Source organism: Eptatretus burgeri, chromosome 5, assembly GCF_056783735.1.
Source record: "Eptatretus burgeri isolate ZD-2024b chromosome 5, Ebu_testis_v1, whole genome shotgun sequence".
NCBI classification, from domain to species: domain Eukaryota; kingdom Metazoa; phylum Chordata; class Myxini; order Myxiniformes; family Myxinidae; genus Eptatretus; species Eptatretus burgeri.
The window spans coordinates 29,917,556-29,945,545 of NC_140965.1; the positions used below are offsets into that span (position 1 = coordinate 29,917,556).

The 27,990-nt window shown below is 42.3% G+C and overlaps 1 protein-coding gene across 5 annotated transcripts in view; it reads right to left on the reverse strand.

The window, feature by feature from the left end:
* Positions 1-27,990, reverse strand: part of LOC147026141 (bone morphogenetic protein receptor type-1B-like) — a 102,044-nt gene that overhangs the window by 60,293 nt on the left and 13,761 nt on the right. Inside the window, exons 1-2 of one of the 5 annotated variants that reach the window (XM_085881263.1) lie at positions 25,691-25,891; positions 25,245-25,336 (exon numbers count right to left, since the gene is read on the reverse strand). The exons of 1 other annotated variant lie outside the window; for it this stretch is intronic. The gene's annotated coding sequence lies outside the window, so the exon portion shown is untranslated. Of the gene's footprint in view, positions 1-25,079; positions 25,217-25,244; positions 25,337-25,690; positions 25,904-27,990 lie in introns of those variants that run through there. 3 more of the 5 variants (XM_085881261.1, XM_085881262.1, XM_085881260.1) reach the window with 3 other exon arrangements.

Here is a 27,990-nt window from a genome sequence, read left to right on the forward strand (position 1 = left end):
CTGCCAAACCATGTCATCTGTGCCATCATCGGTGGAGAACTTTTTGTTCCTCATGGATAGGAGATCATACATGTAAAGTTTCACCTCGATCTGTTCAGCCGTTTCGGAGACGAAGGCTTTTGAAGATTAAAAAAAACAAAAAAACAATATTGCTGCTGAATCATGTGACTGATGACATCATCAATTTTTTTTTTGTGGACCATTTTATCCCTAGATGACCCTCAAAAATATTCGTACTGATCAAATATAGCGTTCTACATATGCAATTATGATATCACAATGAAGGCACCAATGACAGATGTTGTGTGTGTGTGTGTGTGTATGTGTATGTGTATGTGTATGTGTATGTGTATGTGTATGTGTATGTGTATGTGTATGTGTATGTGTATGTGTATGTGTGTGTATGTGTATGTGTATGTGTGTGTATGTGTGTGTATGCGTGTGTATGCGTGTGTATGCGTGTGTATGCGTGTGTATGCGTGTGTATGCGTGTGTATGCGTGTGTATGCGTGTGTATGCGTGTGTATGCGTGTGTATGCGTGTGTATGCGTGTGTATGCGTGTGTATGCGTGTGTATGCGTGTGTATGCGTGTGTGTATGTATATATGTATATATATATATATATATATATATATATATATATATATATATATATATATATATATATATATATATATATATATATATATATATATATATATATATATATATATATATATATATATATATATAGCCTGTTGTTAGCGCAGTGGTTAGGCCAGCGGCTTGGGATCCAAAAGGTTCTGAGTTCAAGCCCCGTTGGGCCACTGAATTAATACACCAGGGGGTTGACTCAGCCTGTCATCCTTCCGAGGTCGGCGAAATGAGTACCAGTATACTGGGCTGGTGTATACCCCGGTTAAAATAGGTATACCATATCCCTGTGTCGTAAGAGGTGACCAGGGTTGCGTCAGGAAGGGCATCCGGCGTAAAACATGTGCCAAATCACTATGCGGATCATACGGATGATCCGCTGTGGCGACCCCTAACGGGAGCAGCTGAAAGAAGAAGAAGATTATATATATATATATATATATATATATATATATATATATATATATATATATATATATATATCACATTCCCCATGAGGAGTACTTGCTATATGCCAAGTTTCAATTTTTTCATTGGTGCGGTTTCAGAGATACAGAGGTCCAAAGTTTTTACAACATGGCTGCCACAGCACGTGACCTATGGCATCGTATTTATCATTAAAACATTCTACATGAGTAGTCGCACCAATGGTGAAAATTGTCTCAATCCGAGAAGTGGTTGCGGAGAAAATCACAAAAGTTCTGTGCGGACAAACAAAGACAGACAGACAGACAGACAGACAAACAGACTCAAATGCAATACCCTCTCCTTCGAAAAGGGTAATTAATGCACGGATAACATGATCTTGGAGTATGTGCTTCCGTCCACTGTTGCCCTATGCTGATAACATCTTTCCCCTGGAGGTCCATGCCGACATAACCTTCGACACCGTTGCTCGTGAAACATCAGCAAGTTGAGCTGTCTTTGTCACTGAAGCTCCTGCCAAACTTGCCCCAACAATCTCCCCTCTTTCAAAGTCACCGAGGTCTCCTCTGGCAGCCAAGCTCGCCATAATTATAGGCAACCAGGCCTGTGCAGCATTTTTATACATGATCCTAAGCATGCTGGGATGTTATTTGCTTAACATATGGGCCACACCTGTGTGGAAGCCGTTGCTTTTGATATACGTGGTGTTCCTCATTTACCCAGGTGTTCTCATTTGTTTTTCCCCCCGACCCTGTATATTCGATTTGATGTACCATAGTCTTTACATGCTGCCGATGCAGTTTCTTGGCAAGGATTATATTGGGTGGTTTTCCATTGCCTTCCAACCGTTGTATGTCCATGCTCCGTCCTTTTAAATGCTGAGCATCAAGCAAGGAACATGTGCTGTTATCTATACTACAAATTTGAGGAGAGTTGAAAACTCGGCAGAACACTTGCCTGTGACAAGTAAAACCATGGTCATGACAATCATCCAAGCCACCTTCAATGAAGGCACCAATTTTCTCAGAGATGGCTGAATGGGTCTTCGGCAAACTTTCAGTTGTTCATCAGTGAGTGTCAGGGAGTTTAGGTGAAAAAAAAATTGAAAAATTTGAAAAAAAATATCGACTTTTGGGGAATTTTTTTTTTCCAATCGCTCGAAAGTGCCGAAGCCTTTGTTGCTATGTGAAAGGTAATATTAAAGGATCCCCAACCCCATTTCTTCGTGGGTGCAAGAAAGTGTTTTAGTCACCCACAACAAAAAAAAAGAAAAAAAACCAAATTGATTTCTTCAAAATGCCAATACCGAGTACTCCTACTTGTTAATTTTTTTTATAATATCTTTGGTATGACTCAATCAGTGTTTGAACGACAGAGCTCCCAGACTCAGAATGGACATTCTAATCATTACACCACAGAGCCTGATTATACAAAAATATCACTAATATCAGGAAGCATTTTGGTAGTCATATAATCACAGTTTATTTTTATGAATCCATGGCAATTAATTTGCATCAACCAGTACAGGATGACAATTATACATTACACTGGGACAAAATGTCCACAAAAAACAAAAAAAAACCTGCCTTACCTTGGACACCAGAAAAATGTAATTTTGTTTCAAACTCAAATAATGGATTTATAGTTTTACAGCAGGTGCTGGAGTTAGCCAATGTCGTGAAAGGGGCTGATGGAGAAAAACGTACTTCCGTAGTTTCAATAGCATTTTCGGCGCTCACAGACCCCACTTACGGCACACCCTTTAATAATACCAAGAACCATTGTTTCACACCCACCAATTATATTTGTTCCATTGTTATCTTTTGGCTCTTTTCAAAGGAGATTATTCTATTGCCTGAGTGCCCTATTATGTTTCATAACACAAAGAACAATCACTATGTCTGTGCAAATGTTTTCATAACACAATATAGAGGCAGCATATTGGCTAAACTCTCCCATAATATAATACTGATCCATCCAAATTCATAAATAAAGGTTTTAACATTTGCAGGTATATAGTTCATTTATAATATTACGAAATGTTACAGCTTATTTCAGCTCAGTAGATATGCTGTTTGAAAATGCAATTGAAATAACAGATTTATATCTTCAACTATCATTCCTTCCCAGGTAACTCAATCCAAACTTTCGCCAAATATTTTTACTCAACGATTAAAAAAGTTATTGATATATCGGGGTGTAAGACGACAGGACAACGTGTTAGATAAGCAAGGTAGCTCCAATAAATGGAAAATATAATTATATCTATCGAAGATAATTTTCAATAAAGGCTAAATTGGAATGGTTATAAATAAATTAATAAAAAAGATATATTCTCGAGTTAAAAAGATTTAGGTGAGAATTTCCATGCAGTTTTCTTATCTTCCAAACTAAACAACCATCTCAGACAGTGCAACAACATAACATTCCACAACTGTTGACACAAAGCTCAGGAAATACTTGTGGGTGTGTTATCTTCACGGTAAGGAAAAGCGAGTAATGCTGGAGGAGGTGTATGTGCCAGCGTCAAAATAAACTTTGAACTATCGGAATAGATAGAATAAAAACAGCATGTCACCAAGATATCTAGCGGCAAATTATGTCAAAATGATCTCCCCAAATTCCCAATTAGGTTCCACCATCGTATAATATAACCACAATTAGTTAAGATGGCAAAACAGTGCACAATTCAAATGAGACGTTGCTCATGATCAACCGACTGAGCTCACACAATGGAAAACTTCAGACAAAAAAGAGCCAATAAAAAATACAAAAACAACCGACGATTTTTATTGCGGCTGACATGATTCTTTATTCGCACCTATGCAAGTGCTCATTCATTTTTTTCATATACAGCACCTGGATGCAAGTGACATCATTTCTAAAGGTGCTACACATGATGATGTCCTCTCTTCAATAGGTACCGCATGGTTTCTTTAATGTCCATGAGTAAAGTTGCAAGCATGAATCTACTTTGACAGGAGTAATTACTGTATCTAATCCGGTATATGAGAGAAAATCAAAAAGAAAAGGGAATTTTGTGATTACATTGATTCAGAAAATTTCCTTCACTTTTTGATTCACGTGTGTGTGTGTGTGTGTGTGTGTGTGTGTGTGTGTGTGTGTGTGTGTGTGTGTGTGTGCGCGCGCATACATATATACACACACACATATACTAGCAAATACAACCTGTCCCTTCGCTGATGGGAATACTGAGAGGGGGAAAAAGAGGGGGAGAGAGGGGGTGGGGAGAAGAGAGAGGGGGAGAGCGACGAGGGGGAGAGTGACGAGGGGGAGAGAGGGGTGGGGAGAAGAGAGAGAGGGGAGAGCGAAGAGGTATAGGAGGAAAGAGAGAGGAGGGAGGAACAATGAGGAGGGGTGGGGCAGCAAGGAGGGAGGAAGAGTGAAGAGGGATGGAGAAGGGAAGGCAGTGTGAGGTGAGAGGAAGGGAAGGCAGTCGTGCAGTGGAGTGTTAATTACGATTCATACTGTTTCATCAAAATAAGCCTGGTGTTGGCGCAGTGGTTAGGGCAGCAGCTTGGGATCCAAAAGATCCTGAGTTCAAGCCCCGTTGGACCACTGAATTAATACACCAGGGGGGTTGACTCAGCCTGTCATCCTTCCGAGGTCGGCAAAATGAGTACCAGTATATTGGGCCGGTGTATACCCTAGTTAAAATAGGTGTACCAGATCCCTGTGCCGCAAGAGGCGACCAGGGTTGCGTCAGGAAGGGCATCCGGCGTAAAACATGCGCCAAATCACTATGCGGATCATATGGATGATCCGCTGTGAAAATAGTGAAAATGGAAACAAAATAATCTCTGAAATACATTTTGTACTGGTCATACTATAAGTAGCGCCTCGAGACAAACACTGTGCAGACATGCCCAGAGTAAAACTCCCGTCCGGACATAAACACCACCCGGACACGTCTGGAGCAAAGCTGTTTGGAGACCAACACTACTTGGACACATCCGGAGACAAACTTCCGTTCAGACATAAATACCATCCAGACACGCTTGGAGCCAAACAATGCCCGGACGCGTCCGGAGACAAACTCCCGTCTGGACGTAAACACTGCTGAGACACGTCCAGAGATAAACTCCCATCCGGACACATAAAGAGATAAATACCATTCTGACACGTCTGAAGACAAATCCCACCCCCAGACATGCCCGGAGACAAACACCGGCCGGACATAACCACTATCCAGACACGTATGGAGATAACCACCATCCGGATACGTCCAGAAACACGGAGAGATAGGGGGGAGAGGAAAGTGAGCGACGTATGGGAGGAGGGTGCTGCACTGTATTGGGAGGGGGCAAAGGATGGGACAAAGAGAGAGAGAGGGGTGGGGTTTGGGGAGTTAACAGAGAGAATATGTTATGCTTTATGAGACACACACACACACACACACACACACACACACACACACACACACACACACACACACACACACACACACACACACACACACACACACACGTGCTTGGCTGATATTGGCAATTTTTGAGGAATCGGCAGGTTGGATTCAGTACGTACTGCATACAACCCAAAAACCTTGAGGAGCTATCACCAAAAAATGTTACATTTCTACAGACGTTTCAGGGAGATGTTCAAAAACATTAATCTTTATAAAAAGCTGCGTGTGACGAGTGGGAAAAAAAATTGCCTCGGTAATTTAGAAAACATGTTAACACGGCAAATGACTCATAAATCAGGTGTTACCAATACACTTTGCTTTGAAATTCACAAAGAGAAACGTATCACCTTTGGAAAGCAAACCGGATAACCAAACACTTTAGAAACAGTCGCGCGGACAAAGGAAAACCTGATAAGACCTCCAGAAGGTACGGGATGAAACTTTGCTTCCACGGCACCCAAAATAGGCATGACATGTCCACACACTCGTGGAGAGTCCCTACAGATCCAAATCTACCCATATGTACCTCTACCTTGTAGTAAGTGTCAACTGTACTGCTCTCAACTGTTGCATGCTCAGTAAGTGGCTTAAGCACTTAAGCAAGCACTCCAACTGGCTTGGCAAGCGATTACCAATTGCCGTCGATAAAACTATGCACCCGGAAATGCCCAAGCAATGTCAGAATTGTAAAAATGAACACTTTTTTAGGAGTCGGAACTGCTGCTGAGTTCGATTCTGGATTTAAAATTTTGTAATTCTGCGTATTTTCAGAGATTCTCGAGGTTATGACATGTGCAGAAATGAAATAAAGCCACAAACGCTGGTGTCTCCGGGCGTTTATAAACATTTCAATGTACCCAGCGATTTGTAGCTATGATGAACAGGCATTCAATAATATAAATGAGGAAAGTGGAAAAAAAAAAAACCTTATAGTTAAGAAATCGTTGCGGCCTGTTCCAAGTCAAGGGATGGTTGAGCAGGTCAAAAAACATGGTGGCTTCAGACTTCAGTGAGGTTACCTAGAACACGCCTTAAGACCCCATATCGAGCAAGGTGGCTGAGGATCGCCTGATAAAGGAAATAATTAAATAGGGCTGTTAATTATCTTCAAAAGGGGTGTTTTAATGAACCCAAACACCCAATTTCACTTTTGCACTTCCTTGGAGTTCCATTAGTATGCATGCAAAGTTTCATGGCTTTGGAGTTATGGAGGAAACACACACACACACACACACACACACACACACACACACACACACACACACACACACACACACACACACACACACACACAAAAACACACACACACACACACGTACAGATATGCATAAAATGTGTATTAGAGACTGCTTACTTCAGATAGAGAATAAATTATAAAAGAGGCAAGAAAGAGAACACTGCCCACCTCTTACCCCCAACCCTCACCCATCCATCCATTCCATTGGGACCATACTCTGTACAGAGCATTGATGCTGCCTAAGCAGTCTCGTTGGCTATTGGGCACAATCTTGGATGGGTCGCCACTCCGACACAGTATACCAGCATGCTGGCACTCATTTTGCCGACCTCGGAAGGATGACAGGTCGGGTTAACCCCACCTGGTATTAATTCAGCTAAGCGGGATTTGAACTCAGGACCCGAGGATCCCAAGCCCGCCACCCTAACCATTAAGCCAACACAAGGCATAAACCCCACCCCAACCCTCCAAAAAAAAAATTGAACGATGACAAAGCATATCTTCAAAGTGAAATCGTCTCATCAAAATGATGCTAATAATTTTCTGGGATGCCAACAGTTTTGTATAAACTCATTTGACTTTTAATCAACATTCCCTCATAATCTTCCACAACAACAACAAAGTATGGATGCCTCCAAATAGCACGATTTAAAATGTGCAGAAATCAGTAAATAAAGCAACATTACCTTTCAAAGGACATGAATCTACAGCACTGACAGATTATTTGACAAGATTTAATATGAGGGATAAGGTAGACATGATGCAAAGTAACCCTCTCCCCTTTCTCCTTCCCACAGAAGAAAAAAAAAAACTTGGAAAAGAAATTAGAGTCATCACAGTCACTCTACCCAGAGGCGCCAAGTACCACATTGGTGTATTATTACAAAGAGAAATGTAATCCATACAATAAAACACCCCGAGCCTCAGGCATGGTCTCACTACGTCAAGGTTTCTCACAAAGGCAAAGTTATTCCAGCTGGACACATTCCACAGATTTCCAGATAACAGCAGAGAAAGGCATTTCCCACCAGTTAATGGAGAAAAAGTGAAACCGACAATTCTCAAGGAGCTTTGAGAATGGCCAAAGAGCACACAGACAGAGAGTTCAGGTCCAGCGTCCCACCCATTTCTTTCAGCAAAATTACTTCATCGTCAATCGGGCTGGAGTGTTGACTCGGAAGCAAAGTGCGAAAAAAAAAAAGGTCCCACCATTGTATCATAGTGCATTTCTGAGTGTTTCCTTAATTGTGTGATAAGATATCACGTACGATCGTGAAAATGGAGTCACCCCAATACTACAGGTAATGGGTAGCATGTGACTCCAAAGCTGTTAGTCACATTGCAAATTTGAGCGACGTCCATCTATATGGGATGCGAGTTCATTCCTAAACTGTACGTTCCATCCCAAAGCTCAATTATTGATGGAAACATTGAGGAAATGATGAGGAAAAAAAAAATCAACAGAAGACCTCTGCAAAGCAATTCCTTTGGATTTTTCTTGGACTTTCAAGTTTATTTGTGACGTTTGCTACACTGTTACAATATAATTAATTAATTTATTATACATTACTGTATTGTAATTCCTTCACTTAGAATTCTGAATTTTCAAATTGGGAACATAATTGTACAAAATTTAACTCGATGCACCCCTTCCATCCCCACCACCCTTTGTCCCCATTTACAAATTAAATAAGTAGATGCCGCACCACCTCCCCCCCTCAATTTGATGTACCGTAGTACCAATTTGGTGGCTCACTCAAGACAACGAGTTTGTTCGGCTGGACACCTCATTATGTTACATCAGGCAGTAATAAAACCTGCTACTAACCTGCATCTCTTTAAAGCTGATGACTGAGCGACGGTAAATGTAGCAAACTCCACAAACTGCAAATAAAAATAATTTCTGAGTATGAGCATATTGGAGGGGTAGTGGGACCGAGCTGAAGGAGAAAATGCCATCTACAGGTGGACGAGTTAAATCTCGAATTCAAAATAAACTGCAGTTACAAATGGGGGTCTGGGCTTGCTCGCATCCACTTTATCAGCCAATGGGAGCATTAGCAGAGTCAATTCATACTTTCATCATGAGTAAGACAAGTAGGACATCCACAGCAGTTGCTACCCCCAGAGGTGCTGCTCAAGGGAAAACTGTGAAGCGCGTCTCAGGTTGTGATGTGAAGACTCGGGCATTGCTAGCTCAAAGCCATATGGTCAGCAAGTAGATGTGGTCTGAACTACGCATTGTCAGAGACTATAAATGTTCATTGCAGTAGTGCAGAATGTTTGCAGTATGTATGTTACAAGATAAACTGAAATTGTGAGATCAGAGTATATAGCATTGTTGGAAGTTGTTGAAATGGGGTGGTCAGATTCAGCAGATTTCATCTCAAAGCAATGGTGAATGGTATTAGCAGACAGAGGAAATGGTCTCAGTGGACTGGGATTCTTCTTTAGTCCATTGTAGAGGAACTCCTTTTTGGCATGACAAATAAGTTGAGGCAATCTGTAAGGAGCTCACACACTGGCTGAACAGAGTAAAGGCAGGAAACGGTTGTGGTCACAAACGACTTCAACGGGTGCATTGGTAAGAATCCAGGTCACTAAACACAGCCGGTTGATAAAATCGGGGCACAGAATGAAAGAGGGACAATTCTTCTGGACTGGTGTGAAACTTACGGTGTCGCAATTGCCTGCGAATGGTTCTGGCACTGATAGAAGCAAGACTACAAGTAGCAATCAGAGCATAACTTGAGTGAAAATATGATTATGAAACAACAGGTCAAAAGATGTAAACTTGTCGTTAGAGAAATAACTGACTGTATGCACTAAACTGAGGGGAAAAGCAATGAAGTTTGCAGATGAGTTGAAGAAACTAATACAGAGGAGAGAAAATTTGAACGGAATGATGGTCGGAAAGAAGGTATGTGGAAAAATTTAAAGAAAACAAGTAAAAAAATAAATAAAATGTCATAGCCCCTGTTGTAGTAATTCTGCGAGATGGAGTTAAAGGGCTCGCCTGTATTTATGTACAACTAAAATGGCCGCCAATCTACCAATCGGCCATCTTTGATCAGATGGCAAAATAAAGTGAGATGCATGTGTATGCCATCATGTACTGTGCTTGTGCCAAGATTGAATAAAATCGGACCACGCATGTCTGAGAAATTGTTGGGGACACATTTCAGTAACAATAATGGCCACCAGTCGGCCATCTTGGATCTGATCTCGAACAAAAATGACGTGCGATATGGAAGTCATCATTCATTATCTGGGTGCCAAGTTTGACCAACATCGGTAAAGGCATGTCCGAGAAATGGTTGACGTGTTTAACATTGGGTTTTTTTTTTACAAATAAAATGGCCACCAGTCAGCCATCTTGGATCTGATCTCAACAAGAAATGACGTGCTTATGTAAAGCCCTAATTCCTTATATGTGCGGCAAGTTTTAACGAGATCGGTAAATGCATGTCCGAGAAATGGTTGAGGATGTGTATGACACAGGGTTTGTTTTTTTTACAACTAAAATGGCCACCAGTCGGCCATCGCGGATCTGATGTCAAAAAAAAAATGATGTGCATATGTATGCCATCAATGTGTTGGCTTTGTGCCAAGGACGAATAAAATCGGTCCATATATGTTTGAGATATAATTGCGGATGTACACACGCATGGACCAAATGAAAATTGAGACCAAATCCATAAGCCCCTGTTTCGGACTAAGTCCAATGGGGGCTAATAACAAAAATAGGTCGGCAACCTCGGAATGGAAGCAATTGAGGAGTGAGGACATGTGGCAAACACTCATGGAATTGGGCATGTTGGGCAGCACAGAGATGAGAATGAAAAAGTAAGAAGAGAGCTGAGATGAGTGAATGCCATGGCTGTAAAAGGAACACAATGCAAAAAAAGGCTTACAGAGCTGGCCTTGCAAAATAAATACGAATTTAAGTCAAACAGATATGGGAGGAAGCCACTGGGAGGAAGCAGCAGTGCAGGCAGGTGTGGTGAACGTGAAATAATCGTGAAAATGGAATAATTGATGGAAAGCTAGCAATGATACTGCAGCGAGTTGTTCCAGAAGAGTGAATAAACATCAAAAGATGCGAAGGTGAATGCAAGGTCACCACATGTGCTTGATGAAGAGATGGCGAAAGCAGTTGAGAATTTGAAAAGTAACAAGACATTTGGCCTTGTATCTGCAGAGACATGGAAGGTCGGTGGTGAATCAGCAAATATTTCTGAAGGAGGTCATTGCCAACATTTGGCACACTGAGATTTGGCCAAAAGAGTGGGAAGAAGTGACTGTCATCCAAATTCAAAAGGGAACAGGAGAAACATACCGTTGGAAATGTAGAACCCTGAGTTTAGCGTCACAGTAGAGAAACTTGCTTTCCGGAGGTCCTCCACTAAAAGATCAAGTCGATGGATGAGAGAGACATTGATGAATCATGTTTTGGTTTCAGAGATGGAAGTGGAATGGTGGACAGCTCTCGTGGTGCGTATCATGGCCAAGGAGTGCTACAAATATCAAAACTCTGTATAATTGCATGTGTAGACTGTGATAAAGCATTTGATAGTGTGTTCCACACAGTGTTGTTGGAGAGATTGAAGATGATTGGTGTGGAAAGTCTCGTGTGGATACCGCAAGTATTATATGATGCAATAAAATGGAAGTCAGGATTTGTAATGAGACAAGTAGAGTTTTCAATTGAAAAAGGGGTAATCATATCTCACCATTGCTAGTTAAAAGATATCAGAGAGGTGGTCATGTGAGGTGTTGAGGAAAGACTGAGAAAAGAGATGGGAATTAAGATAGGAAGGACGACAATGTGAAACGTCAGCTATGCTGAGGATGTAGAGCTGTTTGTGCAATAAAATGAAGTAACAGAAGAACTCTGAGAAAAGAAAGTTATGGAGAGTGATTCAGAACGAGTCAGAGGAATAAGGCTTCAAAATATTATCAGGTTTAAGTATCTGGGTAGCCTGGTGAACATGGATTAGGACAGCAAGGAGAACATTAGGATAAGAATCGGAATGGCGAGGAAGGCAATGAGAGCTCAAGTCGTGCTGGTCTCAGTCCATCGTGGCAGTTCAGAGGTCTCTTTCTTGCAAATAAAATTTTTTTTAAAACACAGAATGGTATAAAATTTAACATTTCCGCCAACCCATCCAACTTTACATGCCGGAATGCTCCACAAAAAAATGAGCAACAACTTTTAAATTGTGAAATAAGTTATGGATTTCCAGTTCAGAACTTTCTCAGTCATGTGGATGCAAACCTGGTTATTGGGGACAGAAAGTCAATGAGGAAATTGGACGAGCAACATGCATTGTTACAGTTATCCTCACCTGAAATGATCGACACTGAAATTTCAACACAGTAAACCCTTAAATATCACGGGTTTCTACATCTGCGGTTTTGCAATCAATGGTGAAAAACCTCTGTGTACCGATTTAGTTATCGCGGGGCTTAATTTCGACCAATCACAGTTTTTGAGCTGAGCTGCGATGGTTATCTCGCACCACAAACCTTTTGTTGTTTCTCACGCACGAATAAAGCCCAACAACAACAACAACAAAAAAGGTGAGTTTCCGGTCACCCTCGCCCAACCCCAATATGTATGTGTGTGTGTGTATATATATATATATATATATATATATATATATATATATATATATATATATATATATATATATATATATATATATATATATATATATAATCCTCGGGGTCCTGAGTTCGAGCCGCCTTGGCCACTGAATTAACACCAGGGGGTTGACTCAGCCTGTCATCCTTCCAAGGTCGGCGAAATGAGCACCGGTATCCTGGTCCTGGTGTGTGCCCCGGTCAGAATAGGTGTACCATATCCCTGTGTGTCGTAAGAGGCGATCAGGGTTTGCGTCAGGAAGGGCATCCAGACATAAAACTATTGCCTCAAGAAGGGAACCACGATTGCATGGGGTCCGCAAAAGCTAGCCCCTGCTCAGAAGGGAAAATGGCTGCAAAAACGGTCGCTTTTTGCGAGGGTCGACTTCCAGGCAGCCATCTTATTTCCACTGTGCATGGCATTACTCTGTCCCATTGTTGACTGCTGTGGTCTCAACAGAGAAAATCAGCAGCTGTTTCTTTCAGTTAAGGGGTCAGAAAGTTTTGTGGACATTTTAAAAACATTGCACAACCCAACTGGGACACACCGATGGTGTCTTGTTCAAAGTCGGAAAATGGACCCCAGATAGACATTCCTGACTTTGACAGAAGTCATGGCTGCCACGCACACGTTTGAGTTCATTTTTTTCACTTAAAGTGCCAATGTAATCACCAAGACACACACGAAGTCAGGTCTGCTGTTGACATACTTATGTCTGGCAAAAAACAGCGACCACCAAAAAAACCGCAAAAACTCAAAGGTATATCATGAAGAAGATGAAGACCCATATTGTGAACACAGGTCTAAAATCAAAAACGAAGTGTAAATTAATGTTTTAAAATAAAGAACTGAATTTCGACAATTATTTTAAGCCAGTTTGTTACAAAGAAAAATTACAAGATCATTAAAAAAAGAAACTACAAGTTGTTTTTAGGTTGAATTCTCATACAAAACTTTTTAAGAACATTTTTTATCCATGAGCATCGAGCAATGATAAAAGGGAAATAATTTTATGTTTTCTTAAAATAAAAAAATTGACTGAAGAGGAACAGATGAGTTACATCTCCCAATACAAATAGCAAAATAATAAAATAATAAAATAATAAAATAAAAATGCTTTTTGCTCTCAATTCAACAAAGTTAATGTGAAAGATTGGTAATCTTTTTATGGGATTATGCAGACCTCTTGCAGAAGTGCAAGTTATCTGAGATTAGTTCCTTCAACATATTTCCAACCCCAACCTCTTTCCCCACACTACAATATTACGTCGCTGGGTGCTCATAATCAACATGTGCTGCCCTGTGCTTATGTTTCTGATAAAATGCCTGCACTAAAGTTTAGCATCAATCAAAGAGAGGAAAGGGGGGGGGGGCATTCCTGAGCTAGTATATATATATTTTTACAAAAACAGATGTGAATCAAAAATATTGTTACCCTCAAATGTGAAAGACGTGATTCAGTGCCGAAAAACACCTGAATGGCAACATCACAGAAGTGCAGCATTTCAATAAAGTCAAGGTACGCACCAAAAAGTTCAACAAACGACATACACACCACAGTCCAAGAGATGCCAAAATAAATTTGGGTAAATGTATAAATAAATGGGTTTTTTCCGATCAGCAAATCACATACGCTGAAAAAACGTTAGCATCTCTTGGACTGTTGTATGCCATTGATAAAATGACCTTTTGAACACCTGTCATCCATTTAAAGAATGTCTATATGTTAAGATTTTAAAAACTTTCAAACAAGTTTGATTATAAAAGAGAAAATGGCCCTTAAAAAAAATTTTTTTTCAAAGAACAAATAAATTCCTACAATAAGATATATATATATATATATATATATATATATATATATATATATATATATATACATATATATATACATATATATATACATATACATATATATTATACAACAATAAGAACTCACCAGCAATTTAACAAAGCAATTGCAAAGTTTCCCTCCTGTACGAGTAAGAGCATGAACTTTGAAAGAGCAAAGGACATGAACCGAAAGGCAGCACCACCTACAGGCAGCGAGCTGCCAATGATGGGACCAGCCTCACATCAGAGGGTGGATCTTGAAGCTTAAAAGATACTACCACGCATGCAGGCGAGGAAGGAAGTTGAGATCACAGTTGAGCTGAGATGATAACAGTGGAGCCGCCTCTCGTCATCTCCTGGCATCCTCATCACCAACCTTCCTCATTGCCCTTGCGACTCTCGCCTTCGAACTGAACAAAACTTGCCTGAACGAGTCGGGTTGGACCCGAGACCAGCTCGTGCCTGCATCAAGCCCTTGACTGCTCCCTTTCTCATTAGTGTCTGGTATTGGCGGCGCCTAATTGGGGTTTAGTTTCATTCTTGTTTATAAATTTGTATTTCCTCCCTTTTCTTCCTTATTTGTGTCTGTTGACTGCTTGATCGGTTCCATTATACATTGTGTCTCATCCATCTTTATCTCCATGTACATTTTGAATAAACCATTTTATTTCCATGAGACATTTTCTCGCATTCTGCCTTCTCGCACATGGGCAACCACCAAATTTAGAATTTGTATTTGAGTGATCCTTGGGGGGGATTCTAAAATACGTAAAACACAAAATAAATTCTGAACGCAGTCAATTCGAAGACTGTTGGGTCATTCACAGGGACCTTAGACCTCTGGCTCAGAGCGTCTGCATTAGCCGGACCTCTGACACGACAATATTATTGTGGACAACAAAAACAGCACAAAGCTCTGTGGCCATGATGCATTACCAAAACAGAATGGGGCCATTGTAGGCAAGGCCCTAACTTCTCAAAGGACCACTGTATTTTAACAAAAAGTACAATACTAGAAGGGGAAGTGGGAGGGAGGAAAGGCATGAAGCCTTCTTTAATCAATCACAAACCACCATTAACAAAGCATGCAGGTAAAGCAGACTTCAATTATAAATTAGCCCGTCAGTTTGTGGACCCTGTGGCCCTTTTTGTTTGCAAACCGAAGGATGGCATAATAATTAATGATTTATGGGCCTTGGCCGAAGTGAAAGCTTTGTCTGTGTAATGGCCTGACTTGTACAATTATTGGAGGACACAAATGGGGACCATTACAACCATAACCCATGTAAAGGCTGAAGGGATAGCCTGATGTTAATTTGTGTATTAATGGTGTACAATGACTGACATTCATTCATTCATAGAAGTGTGATGCTTCCCTCTGATGATGCCAAATATGCATGCACATTACATCGGGATACGCAAGGAATTTTGATGGAAGGAGTGGAGAGAGTGAGGGCGGAATACAATCACTGATCCATTACCCAAGCTACCAAACCATTCTTGCCAATATCCATCCACCACTCCATCTCAATGCTTCTCGGTACATATTTAACATAAATTTAAACCTATTCACTGTCTCTGCTGCCATTGTCTGTCTCGGGTAATTCACTGTCTAGGGTAACCATTCCACGCATTAAATACTGTGATTGAGAGACCTTTGCCTTAATGCCATCCTAACTGTCTGGTACTCTCCTCTTCTGTACTCTCATGCTGTGGGCCATGACTTGGGCCACGACAGCTCAATGTGTGAGGTCATGCATCTCTCAGCCAATCAAGTACAAGACATGGCTGCCTCCACAAAAATTCCTGCAATATTCACCAAAGTTGCATATATGCCATCACACTGGGAAAGGTTTTCAAACAAAAAATGATTGGTGCATTTGATAACTTTAACTCAGATCATAAAGAAGAAAGCAAAGAAGAAAGATAATAAAGATAGATTAATTTGCATGATTTTTTTTTTTACTAATCAATAAAAACATTCCATCATATTCTGAGCACAATTCGTGACCGTACATTTTTGAACCTCGTCACGATGCTGCAACTGAAGCAAGACGATGAAAAATAAACTTCAAGCTGACCAGACCGTAGATTGGACTGAATGAAAGAGACAATCTGATGTATGTGCCCAAAGTTATGAAAACATTCGAGGAACCTCTAAATCTGTGGGTATCTTGCACAGGCGAAGTACGAAATGGTGAAAGCAGTGTTCATGATCTACACATGTATTTAACAACATCTAATATACGACAGATTGTGCTCCTTGATGGACACGTCTCGAAGACCTAACTCGTCGATGTGATGGACGTAAGTGTGGAAAACCTCACCGTCTTGATCTATAATTAATCGGTAAGCATTGTAACTATGACATTAATATTAACAACAATCTCAATGTGGAAATTAGATTGATTGTCCTCTGCAGAAAATATTCTCTGTGTTGGTTGGTGTAAGCACTTGGCAAGAAGCGGACAGAGCAAATGGAATATTTATTGACAGGCAATTTTTTCATTGTGCAAATGCGTTTCTTCAAAGTGCTGGATCTCGCAATAGGACGTTGATTTACTTTTACTCTCACCAAGAGCTTCTCATCGTGCTCTTCTTCTGTGGTATGCAGCACACGACTGCTGGTCGCATCATTGGCCGCTGATACAGTACCCCTGTACCAGAGGGCAGGAACTTGGAATGGATGCCGGCGATAACTAGTCCAATCTTCATCGACATGCATGATGAGATCTTTACTGTCCACCAGGTAAACCCAGCAGACGGGTCCCTAGCTGAGCATACATCCGAGGGATGGCACAGTTTGGCGCTTTGCATTTGTTTTTATGATCTAAGACTCCTCGTGGAGTTGCCACACACACACACACACACACACACACACACACACACACACACACACACACACACACACACACACACACACACACACACACACACAACAAGCCTGTGAGACGATACAAACAGCCACTGAGCTTGGGGAAAGTGCAGTCACTCTCCTGGGGACTCCGGGTACCAGCGACATCACAACAATAGCACAGCTTTTCTCACCGCACTCAGCAGGGCATTTCCTAAAGGCAAGGAGGCTCTTTGGGCTTGGAGTCTGCGAGGCCACAATCAATTTATAACCACAACGCTATTTTCCTATATCTCGTTTTCCATAACATTTCATCCAATTTTTTCCTAAAAGATGTTCTTACCTTAATACACAACTAGGAAATGAGTTTTGTGGAAAAGGTGCAAGCAAGGATGGAGCACTGAATTGCACCATTAACAAAGAAAAATACTCTGATACAAAATGCATGGAACTTCCAAGGGAAATGACCATGCATGAGAATCAAGCCAAATCCAGTGTGTGTGTGTGTGTGTGTGTGTGTGTGTGTGTGTGTGTGTGTGTGTGTGTGTGTGTGTGTGTGTGTGTGTGTGTGTGTGTGTGTGTGTGTGTGTGTGTGTGTGTGTGTGTGTGTGTGTGTGTGTGTGTGAAGACAACATTTAAAGAAAGTTAAACTGTAACTTCAAACCCCTCCTAATACATCACTCGTGTAACCAATTTACTCGTAAAGCTCCACTAGCTGCAGCTACCTTCCTTTGCATCACCACAGTTCCACCAAATTACACAAGATCAGCCCATTTGTAGCACAAAATTTAAATGATGTCCATTTTATAAGGTGCTGTTCTAATCCTATTGACATTTTGAAGAAATAAAATTTTGGATATTTGTTTTTCTCTATTCTTTGTGGCATCCTAAAAAAAAAACTTCCCTACACCCACGAAGGAATGGAATGGGGTTGGGGATCATGAAATATTACCTTTCACATCGCTACAAAGGTTTAGGCACGACAGAGCAATTAAAAAAAACAATTCAACTTTTATTTTCACAAAATTTTCAAAATATATATTTTTTTAATTTTGCTGAAAACACTCCCCGACACCCACTGACGAACCTCTGAAAGTTTGACGAAGATCTGCTTGGCTATCTCTGAGAGAAATGGTGACACACACACACACACACACACACACACACACACACACACACACACACACACACACACACACACACACACACACACACACACACACACACACACCTCATGTATTTATAAATAACAAAAGCTTGCAAGAAAACTGAACCTGATGTTCTCCAACTGGGATAAAAAGCCTGCCATATATGCATGGAGGAAATAGACAGCAAACGTTTTTAATTTCGATTTCATGTTCATGTACCATACTTTGCAGAGCGTCAGTGCTGATGAAGCAGTTTCTTGGCAAGGGTCATTACAGGGTGGTTTGCCATTGCCTTCCCGGCGTTGTTCGTCCGTGCTCCATCCTTATAAATGCTGAGCGTCAACCAAGCAAGTAGCTTCGCAAAACAATGACAACAATGAAGATGTACTGTTTTGGGTATGCCTTGCACAAGAACATGCTGCTCAAACCAAGCAACGTAAATCCGAGACTTTGTACGCACACATCCTCGCTCCTTCACCATGCAGGCCAAGTTAACATATCCCATCTTCCCTGAGTTGGGGTTTCTTTTGATTCACATTCAGCTTCTCTCAATCATGTTCCAGGATCTCTTGATCACCTTCCACCTCATTAATCAGAGTCTCATTTACTTCACATCCACAGCTCCCCCACTGCATCACCGCAGACTTACGGGCTCCAGGACTATTGTTTCTCTCCCAGCCAACATCCCACCGCTGTACACTTGAAAACAATCAATTACTTTCCAGTCTCCCCTTCCCTCCAACCCTCCTCCTACAAAGCCATTTCTCCTTTAGACCATTAAAACCAGAGGAAGTTCAAGCTATAAATCGCAGAGCTCGATTGGCGCCAAGCAGAACACACCAAGACACAGCCAGCTCCAATCCAATCTCCCAATATCTATCTATCTATCTATCTATCTATCTATCTATCTATCTCTATATCTATCTATCTATCTATCTATCTATCTATCTATCTATCTATCTCTCTCTCTCTCTCTCTCTCTCTCTCTCTCTCTCTCTCTCTCTCTCTCTCTCTCTCTCTCTCTCTCTCTCTCTCTCTCTCTCTCTCTCTCTCTCTCTCTCTCTCTCTCTCTCTCTCTCTCTCTCTCTCTCTCTCTCTCTCTCTCTCTCTCTCTCTCTCTCTCTCTCTCTCTCTCAACTCACTCACTGCACAATGAGCCAATTCTGGCGAGACCAGGAACCTTCGGAAGAAGGATATACGAGCGGAGAATTCCAGCAATCCTCATTAGTGAATATCGAAAAAAAAATGTGTTCTTGCATATAGTTGCCGAAAAAAGCCCAACAAAAAGATTCATGAAAACAAAACTGGTTCGAATTCAGTTGAAGTGCAAAAATTAAGGTCACATGTGTCGGTCAACAAGAACGAAAATGGTGCTTCACAATTGATCTCGACTATAGTTTACAATATTGTAACCAAGCTTTCTGTACTATGACAACAACAATACATTACTTATCAAGGTATTCTCTAGTGATGGACACGGACGGACACGCACACGTTCCATTGGAGTGGAAGTTCTTATGCCTTCAGTATTTAATTATAAAAGGATTTTAAACATGTGACCGGTGGAAGGCATTATTTTTAACATCCTCATTTGTGAAAAACCTCTCACTCCCAGTGATCTTTGATGAAGATGTCCTTGTAAAGCAATCACCAGCATATTGTGCAGCTCATGTCATCCATAAATTTCAAATTTAACAATTATTCGCCGTTCCACCCCCACGTCATCATCCCACTTGCTGCCATCTTCATTTTAAACTTGACTTTGCATTGAAAGCAGGAACAGCATTATTAAGGTGTTCGTGACCAACACCACAAGGTACCTCAATAATTAGTAATCCACACATATTTCTCTGGTCAAATGCAAATCACCTTACTATTTGGTGGTGGAGGGTGGAGGCCTATACTTTTGGCAGAAAATTGGGGCGTTCATAACAAGTCGTGACCGTTTCCGTGGCTACGAACCAATCCTGGACAGGTCGCCAGTGTGTCACAGGGTGCGGACATTTCTGCCGAGCAGCCATGGGAATTGGATCCACATCGGTGAGGAAAATGCACCGAGGCTTTTACCCACTCGAACATCAAGCCACTCCGATTGCATAGAAATTCATAATAACCTTTCTCACCACTAATTGACAATAAAACAAACGATGTAATAGTCTGTATACATATACATTATACATGTGTGTGTGTGTATATATATATATATATATATATATATATATATATATATATATATATATATATATATATATATATATATATATATATATATATATGTGTGTATATATATATATATATATATATATATATATATATATATATATATATATATATATATATATATATATATATATATATTGTTGCGGGGCCAGGTATCGGCGACGAGCACGACCGCTAGGTGGAGCTGCAGGGTCGACTCCACCGATCACCCGGAATTTATAGGTCGTCACCCCAGATAACGCCGGAGCCGATGGGTCCCTTATCGGACCGAAGTTCGCCAATAGAACGACTACGTGGGGTAGGGTCAATTGCCAATTTCAATTTACCTGAATACCCACATCGTCCAACTACCGGGGAAATTTACCCTCGGCGATGCTCGTATGGAACAAGCCGCTGGCGTACTCGAACCATGTGCGACCCGAGCGGATGGTCACCGAGCTTCCGTCGGTCCAAATGTCCCTTTACAGCGGCAACAGCCTGGCTAATTCTCCAACACGCACAGTGTTAAACCAATAAAAGAAAGACAAAAACGAACCGATACATTTAACACATGGGTTTATTTATAATGGAGCAGAGGGGGATGTAAGAAGCAGAGTTATCCGAATATAAGAGGCACGTATGTACAGCAAGGCACTTATACAATTTCCTACTTACTGACTGGCACCACAAAACACACACGCACACACAAGAAACAGACCCAAAGTGGTCTTTATTGAGGCCTCCAGCTCGGAGGGAAAGGGCGTGCTGAAGACCAGGTTCTGCCTCGGATCTGTCCACCTCGTGTGGTCCGCGCTGAGTCGAACCGGGCACCAGCGAGAGGCGAGCTGATCCCAGACACCGGCGAGACGAGCTGAGAGATCGCTACGATGAGCCCAGAACCAGCGATGAGATGAGAGCCAGAAGACCACCAGCGACACGAGTCCAGGAGCGGCGACATGGGTCCAAAACGACCAGGAGACCACAAGAAGAATAAGACGAAGAAGACCCCTCTCACACCGCCTGTCCCGTCTATTTCTACTCAACCCTCGTCGGGGCGGGGGGAATGCGTCTCACCCCTCCACGCACCTCATTCGCCGGGGAACTCCGTTGCCTCTCCATGATTGGTCAGGGGGCGTCAGGCATCTTGATTCCCCGCACCCCGAAGAGGCTGTGTTTCTCTTGGAGCTCGCTCTGTGCCCTTTGACCGACTTACGGCCACCTCGTCCCCGATCTGCCGAGGATTTGCGAGAAAGACGTCAGGCCCTTGTGAACTCCGCCCACGTACGTGCTGACACACACGTGCTTGCTGGCGAGCTCTGGGAGAATGCCATGAGCAGAGCATTGTTGCTGAAGATGGCATTGACGTAAAAACCCTGACTATTAAAATAACTTCACAGCGCATGAACATTTATTCACCCATTAGATGAGGGAAAGGGAGCGATCTATCTACATTCAATTATCGAAATAACTGAGCAATAGGACCTGAATGTAGTGTGGTCATGGTTTCCAGATTCGCAACAATATATATATATATATATATATATATATATATATATATATATATATATATATATATATATATATATATATATATATATATATATATATACACATCTTCTTCTTCTTCTTCTTTCGGCTGCTCCCGTTGGGGGTTGCCACAGCGGATCATCCGTATGATCCGCATAGTGATTTGGCACATGTTTTATGCCGGATGCCCTTCCTGACGCAACCCTGGTCGCCTTTTACGACACAGGGATATGGTCCACCTATTTTAACTGGGGTATACACCGGCCCAGTATATAGGTACTCACTTCACCGACCTCGGAAGGATGACAGGCTGAGTCAACCCCCTGGTGTATTAATTCAGTGGCCCAACGGGCTTGAACTCAGGACCTTTTGGATCCCAAGCCGCTGCCCTAACCACTGCGCCAACACCAGGCTTGTGTATGTATATATATATATATATACATACACATACATACATATACATGTACATATATACATATACCTATATACTGTTATGGATTTGGAAACCTTGTGCACACAAACAGCCAGAGTCCCCGTAGTTCAGTTATTTCGATAAGTATGTTTTTATAGTTCGAATCCATCCCCTATGTCTAATGGAAATTTTGTGTGTGCGCTACGAGTTTTTATTACTTAGGTTTTTTATAACAGCAACTACAACTACAACTACAACAATAGCAACAACGCCACCATCCCTCACTCGACCTAGTCGCCATTGCCCACATATTTTTGGCTGAGGGCGTGGGCGGAGCCTCCGTCGCTTCGGATTGAGGCTCAGCCCCAAGGAAGGGCATGGACCATTTTCTCCAGCCAATGAGCGGAGGGTGAGCACCACAGGCGCGCCCCAGCCAATTGGGAGGCTGACCACGAGTCGTCAGACAATCCCTCGTCCAATCAGGAGGAGAGGGGCAAGAAAAGAAACCCCTCCCTCCTCAAGAGAGAAAAAAAGACATGAGAGGACGGCAGACAGGAGTGCTCGTGGCGATTTCAGCGCGGTCTGTGGTCATTGTTGAGCGGTCTGCAGTGTCCGTGGCGATTGCGGCGCGGTCTGTGGTCATTGTCGAGTGGTCTGCAGTCTTGGTGCTGACAACGCCAAGATCGTGGGTCCGAGTCCCACCATGGTGGTTCAGGATCGGTGTGACCGCACGAGGCGGAACAGGTACCCCGGCCCGGCTCTCCCAAATAGACCCACGGAGTCCAGTTTCGTGTGTGTGTGTGTGTGTGTGTGTGTGTGTGTGTGTGTGTGTGTGTGTGTGTGTGTGTGTGTGTGTGTGTCCGTGGACCTCAACTGTAAGTAGGATTGTACAAGTGTTTTCCTTTCCTTGTAAATTACATTTTCTTATTCAGATAACTCTGCTCTTTGTATGCTTCCCCTCCCCGATTATTGTTATAAATAAACCCCTGTTAAATGTTCCAGTTCATTGTTCGTGTTTTCTTTCATTGGCCTTGCAAGGTGCGTATTGAGGAATAGTAAGGCCATTCGGGCCGATAAGTTTCCATTTGGACCGACGGATCTTGGTAATCCCCGCTCGGTTTACACCCGGATCGGGCTCGGTAAACGGTCCGTTCCGCCCGAGGTCCGTAGAGGGTGTGGTTTTCCCCGGTAGTTGGACGACGTGGGTATTTAGGTATATTGAAATTAGGCAATTAACCCTACCCCACGCCGTCAAAATATTGGTGACCACGGTCCGTGAAGGGACCCCGTGAACTCTCGGACTTATCCAAGTCACGACCTAAATTCCGGGTGTTCGGTGGGAGACGACTCCACTGCTACACCTAGTGGTCGTTTATCGCCACCGACCCCCGGCCCACAACAATATATATATATATATATATATATATATATATATATATATATATATATATATATATATATATATATATATATATATATATATATATATATATATATATATATATATATATATATACACACACACACACACACACACACATTCACACACATTTTGAGGGATAGCCTTGAGATACTTACATGCACCTTTTAGCTGTCTCAGCTCGGTTTGAATCTCAGACCAGCTGTAGACGGTGTGTGTGTGTGTGTGTGTGTGTGTGTGTGTGTGTGTGTGTGTGTGTGTGTGTGTGTGTGTGTGTGTGTGTGTGTGTGTGTGTGTGTGTGTGTGTGTGTGTGTTTTTTTCCTTGGTTGAACATTAAAATGGGCAACCTGTCTGCCAGCATTAGTTGCTGGAAGTGAAAGATCTGACGTGACGGTGTCATTCACAAAGAGTAGGTGAGCGTATTGTCGCCAGCATCCTGGCCAAATTTCCAAATTTCTGCACACTCAGTCGAGTGTCGTACGTTGGAGTGGTGACCCATCCGGGATTGTAATCCTCGCCAAGAAACTGCTGCAGCAGAAGAGACGTTCCATAAAGAGCATATACATATATGTCGGGTGTGCCATTTGAAAAGGGAAATCCTTTGTTGACCAACCAGATCCTTGAATCACTCGTGTGCACAACTACCGAGAAAAATCCACCAATCTCAAATGTATGATCGAGCAAGCCTCAGCCTGAAAAATTTCTGTTGTAACAAAGATGTTTCAGGAAGAGTAGGAGTAGGAGGAGGAGGTGGCACAGGGTGAGGACGACGAGGATGAGGAGGGGGAGGAGGAGGAGGAGGAGGAGGAGGATGGCAAGCGCGCCTCCGAATCAATATTCCAAAGGAGGCGAATCACCAAAAAGAAAACAGGGAGGTAACAAAATAACACATTAAAGCATTACTTATCACAAGAACCTTTTTTAAAAATCTTTTGTTTGTCCAAACACCAACAATGCACCATATTATGACCGCCATGAGTTTCTTCAGAAAATAACAATGGCGATTGTTGTACAATGCAAAGAAAACCCAAACAAACAAGCACACACACACACACACACACACACACACACACACACACACACACACACACACACACACACACACACACACACACACACACACACACACACACACACACACACACTGTGAATGAGGTCTTTCACCCATTTCAAAATAGATATCTATAAAATTACAGCACGTGGAGGTGAAGCGGTTCGACAAAAATGCTGGAGAAAATTAACCGCTCTTTCTTTTTTTTAATCATTTTTATACATCAATCAGTGGCTGCAAAAGCAAAAGTGAAAGCGAAAGGTCTCACGTCTACATTAGTGCGAGCCATACATGGCAGCCAAAGCCGCCTTGGTTTCTCGCTCTGCGGTCGACGGGATCGGCTCGACCATCAGTCTCGAGCCAGGAAGCACGTAATGGCTGAGGTATTTCATCGCTAAAGTACAGACAAAAGCCGTCTCTGATCCGCCCTCACCAAGGCAGCAGGCAAAGCACCTCTTCGCAGCCTGCGAAGGCCTCAGAGCCAGGCTTGTTGGACTTGCTGAGCAACATTCTGGATTGAGTGTACTGTGACCACACATATGTGGAGGTAAGATACATCGTATGTCTTTAAGCGGAGCATGCAATACGTATCTTGTCGCCCTTGCAGAGCCACTCGAGCTCCGTCGAGTGTGCATTTGCATGTAAAATCATCAGTGGGACACTAATCACAAACATCACAACGCACAATGCAACACAAAAATGCTTTAAGCAACAACAAGAACAACAACAACCAATAAAAATCAAAGCAGCATGTTTATAAAACAGCAAAAGCAGCAAGAAAACAGAGCCTTGGCCAAAAGTTTACAATTATATTTTCTTCTACACAGACAGGAAGCATGAACTTTGAAGTACAATACATTGACGGCGTGCATCACGAACCATTTCAGCTCCTGCTCCGACCCAGCGTAACCAACCGTCGAGATGATAAGCACGAACAATTCAAACTTTCTGCAAGAGCAAGTTTCACATCGAGGCGGGAAAGTTGTCCTTTACCGAGCATGCAAGCAACAGATCCATAAAAACCAAAGCCGATATTGGAGGCCAAACCTCACGAGGTTGGAAGGGAGCTTGGGTGGGATTGGGGGTCACTAAATATAGCTGGTAAAGCCCCAGACCACATTCCAGGAGCCAGTGACAGCAAGAGAGCCGGCAGCCAATCACATGTTGTGTACGGAGAGGTTGGTTGCCGAGAAGTCAGACGACAACAATACCAAGCAGCCTGGGAACAGTTTTCAAGTTGAATGCGAATGTGTGCACCTGCAGATTTTACCTTTATTTTTGGTATGCCAAGTACTAACTCCAGAACCCTGACATAGTAAAAACCAAAAAATAATTGAATAAAAACTGTGTATGATAATTTATCAGGATTCAGACTCGGTTGCCTAATGGTTAGAGAACCCACTCCGAGTCTAGGAGGTCAGTGGTCATCCCCAAAGGTCGGTGGCAGAACCCCGGCCGAGTCATACCAAAAATTTAAAGAAATTGGCACTTTCTGCTTCCTTGCTCAATGCTCAAAATGTACAAAGTACCGAGCACGGACAAATAACCAAAGGTTGGCAAACATTTTGTAACTGCATAGACTGAATGGCTTCCTCCTGCGTTGGAGGTCATTGTCACAAAGAAACATTACAGTGATTCCTCCCCCTTTGTAGAACCCACCACCTGTTACTTCAGTAGCTGGGGTGGACAACCACCAACATCCTTTGAGTGACCATTCCAATAAAAAAAGAGCGATAAATTTGCATTTGCAGTTGTTTAAGTCAGAAAAGAGAAGGCAAAGCACAATCAAGCGTTTGCAGAACTACCACACAGGCCGCGTTAGTAGCTCGCACTTCAGGCCAAGCAACAGATACTTCCAGGTCACAGTTGACTGTTTAGAGTTGTAGTATCCTGGTGTTTGCTTAGTGGTTAGGGTGGCTGGTTTGAGCCCTGTTGGCTGCTGAGTTAACACCAGGTGGGGTTGACTCAGTCCGTCATCCTTCTGAGGTAGGCAAAATGAGTACCAGTGCACAGCATCAGTGGTATAGCTGCGTTCCAACAAAATGATCGCTACCTAGCAGCCAAACTGCCATATGGATGAAGTAGTAGTAGTAGTAGGATTAGGAGACGCAGTGGCTCCATTATTCAACAAGGTTGACAAACAGATTATATTCTGAGCCACAGCCAAATGCAGTGACCCAGTAGCAGTGCAGCACAAAGAGTGCTTGTGCGCCTTGGCATTGGCAGGGCAATAACTGCATGAAATGATGGTAGTTTCCTGTTCACCATTCTGCCCGTACCAGCCCTACAGTACTCGGTTTGTTTGTTTGTCTTTAGCTTTTTACAACCTCCGTTACTGGGGGATCCGCAATGGCAGTTATTTTAATAATAAAAAATGAAAGCGATGGCGACGTTTGTGCCACAAATCATCACGGCAAGGCCACAAGTGCTGTTGCTTGCAAAGTCAAGAGCTAAGAATGATTCAAGGAGAGTTCTCCCCCTCCTCCCCTTCCCCTACCCATCCCCTAAAAACTACAGACACATGGCTGCCAAAGCAAGGTCAGAGAAAGCATAATAACAAAATAAAAGCATAAATAATTTAATCAAAGCTTGCATCCAGAAGGTAATTTTGCATTGCATTGCATGGATTGACTTTCAGAAGAAAAAAAACAACAAAAACCAGAAACATACTGAGGTCACAACTGCAACAACGCCAATGAGCAACAACATAAATGAAAAGTTCAGTTAAAAAAACTGATGATCAGGGGTGTTCAGTTACCAAGCAGCTTGTGGAGCGCTCGCCAAGTGGCTGAAGCACTCAAGCAAGCACTCCATTCGAAACCGTTCATAAGGAACGGTTGGCTTGGTAAGTGCTCGCTTGCTGCTTGGTAACTGAACACACCTCTGGTCTTCTGCATACTCGAACCTTGAAACCATCCCTAAACTGCTCAACTGCACAAAGATGGAGGTATATTTAAGTTCATCCTAAAGATTAATTAATGACGTCATCTGTAATGTCGCTTGTGCATATTAACCAATTGTGCCTTTTGGGACACTTGGCAAATGAAGTTTCTTGCCAAATATCAGGTTGTTTGAATCCATCTCTGTTCAAACTTTTTTTGTATGCAGAGGCAAAGCTCGTGGAAGGGATAGAACACTGAACGGATCAGGACACAACAGAACAAAAGGAACAGGAGAGA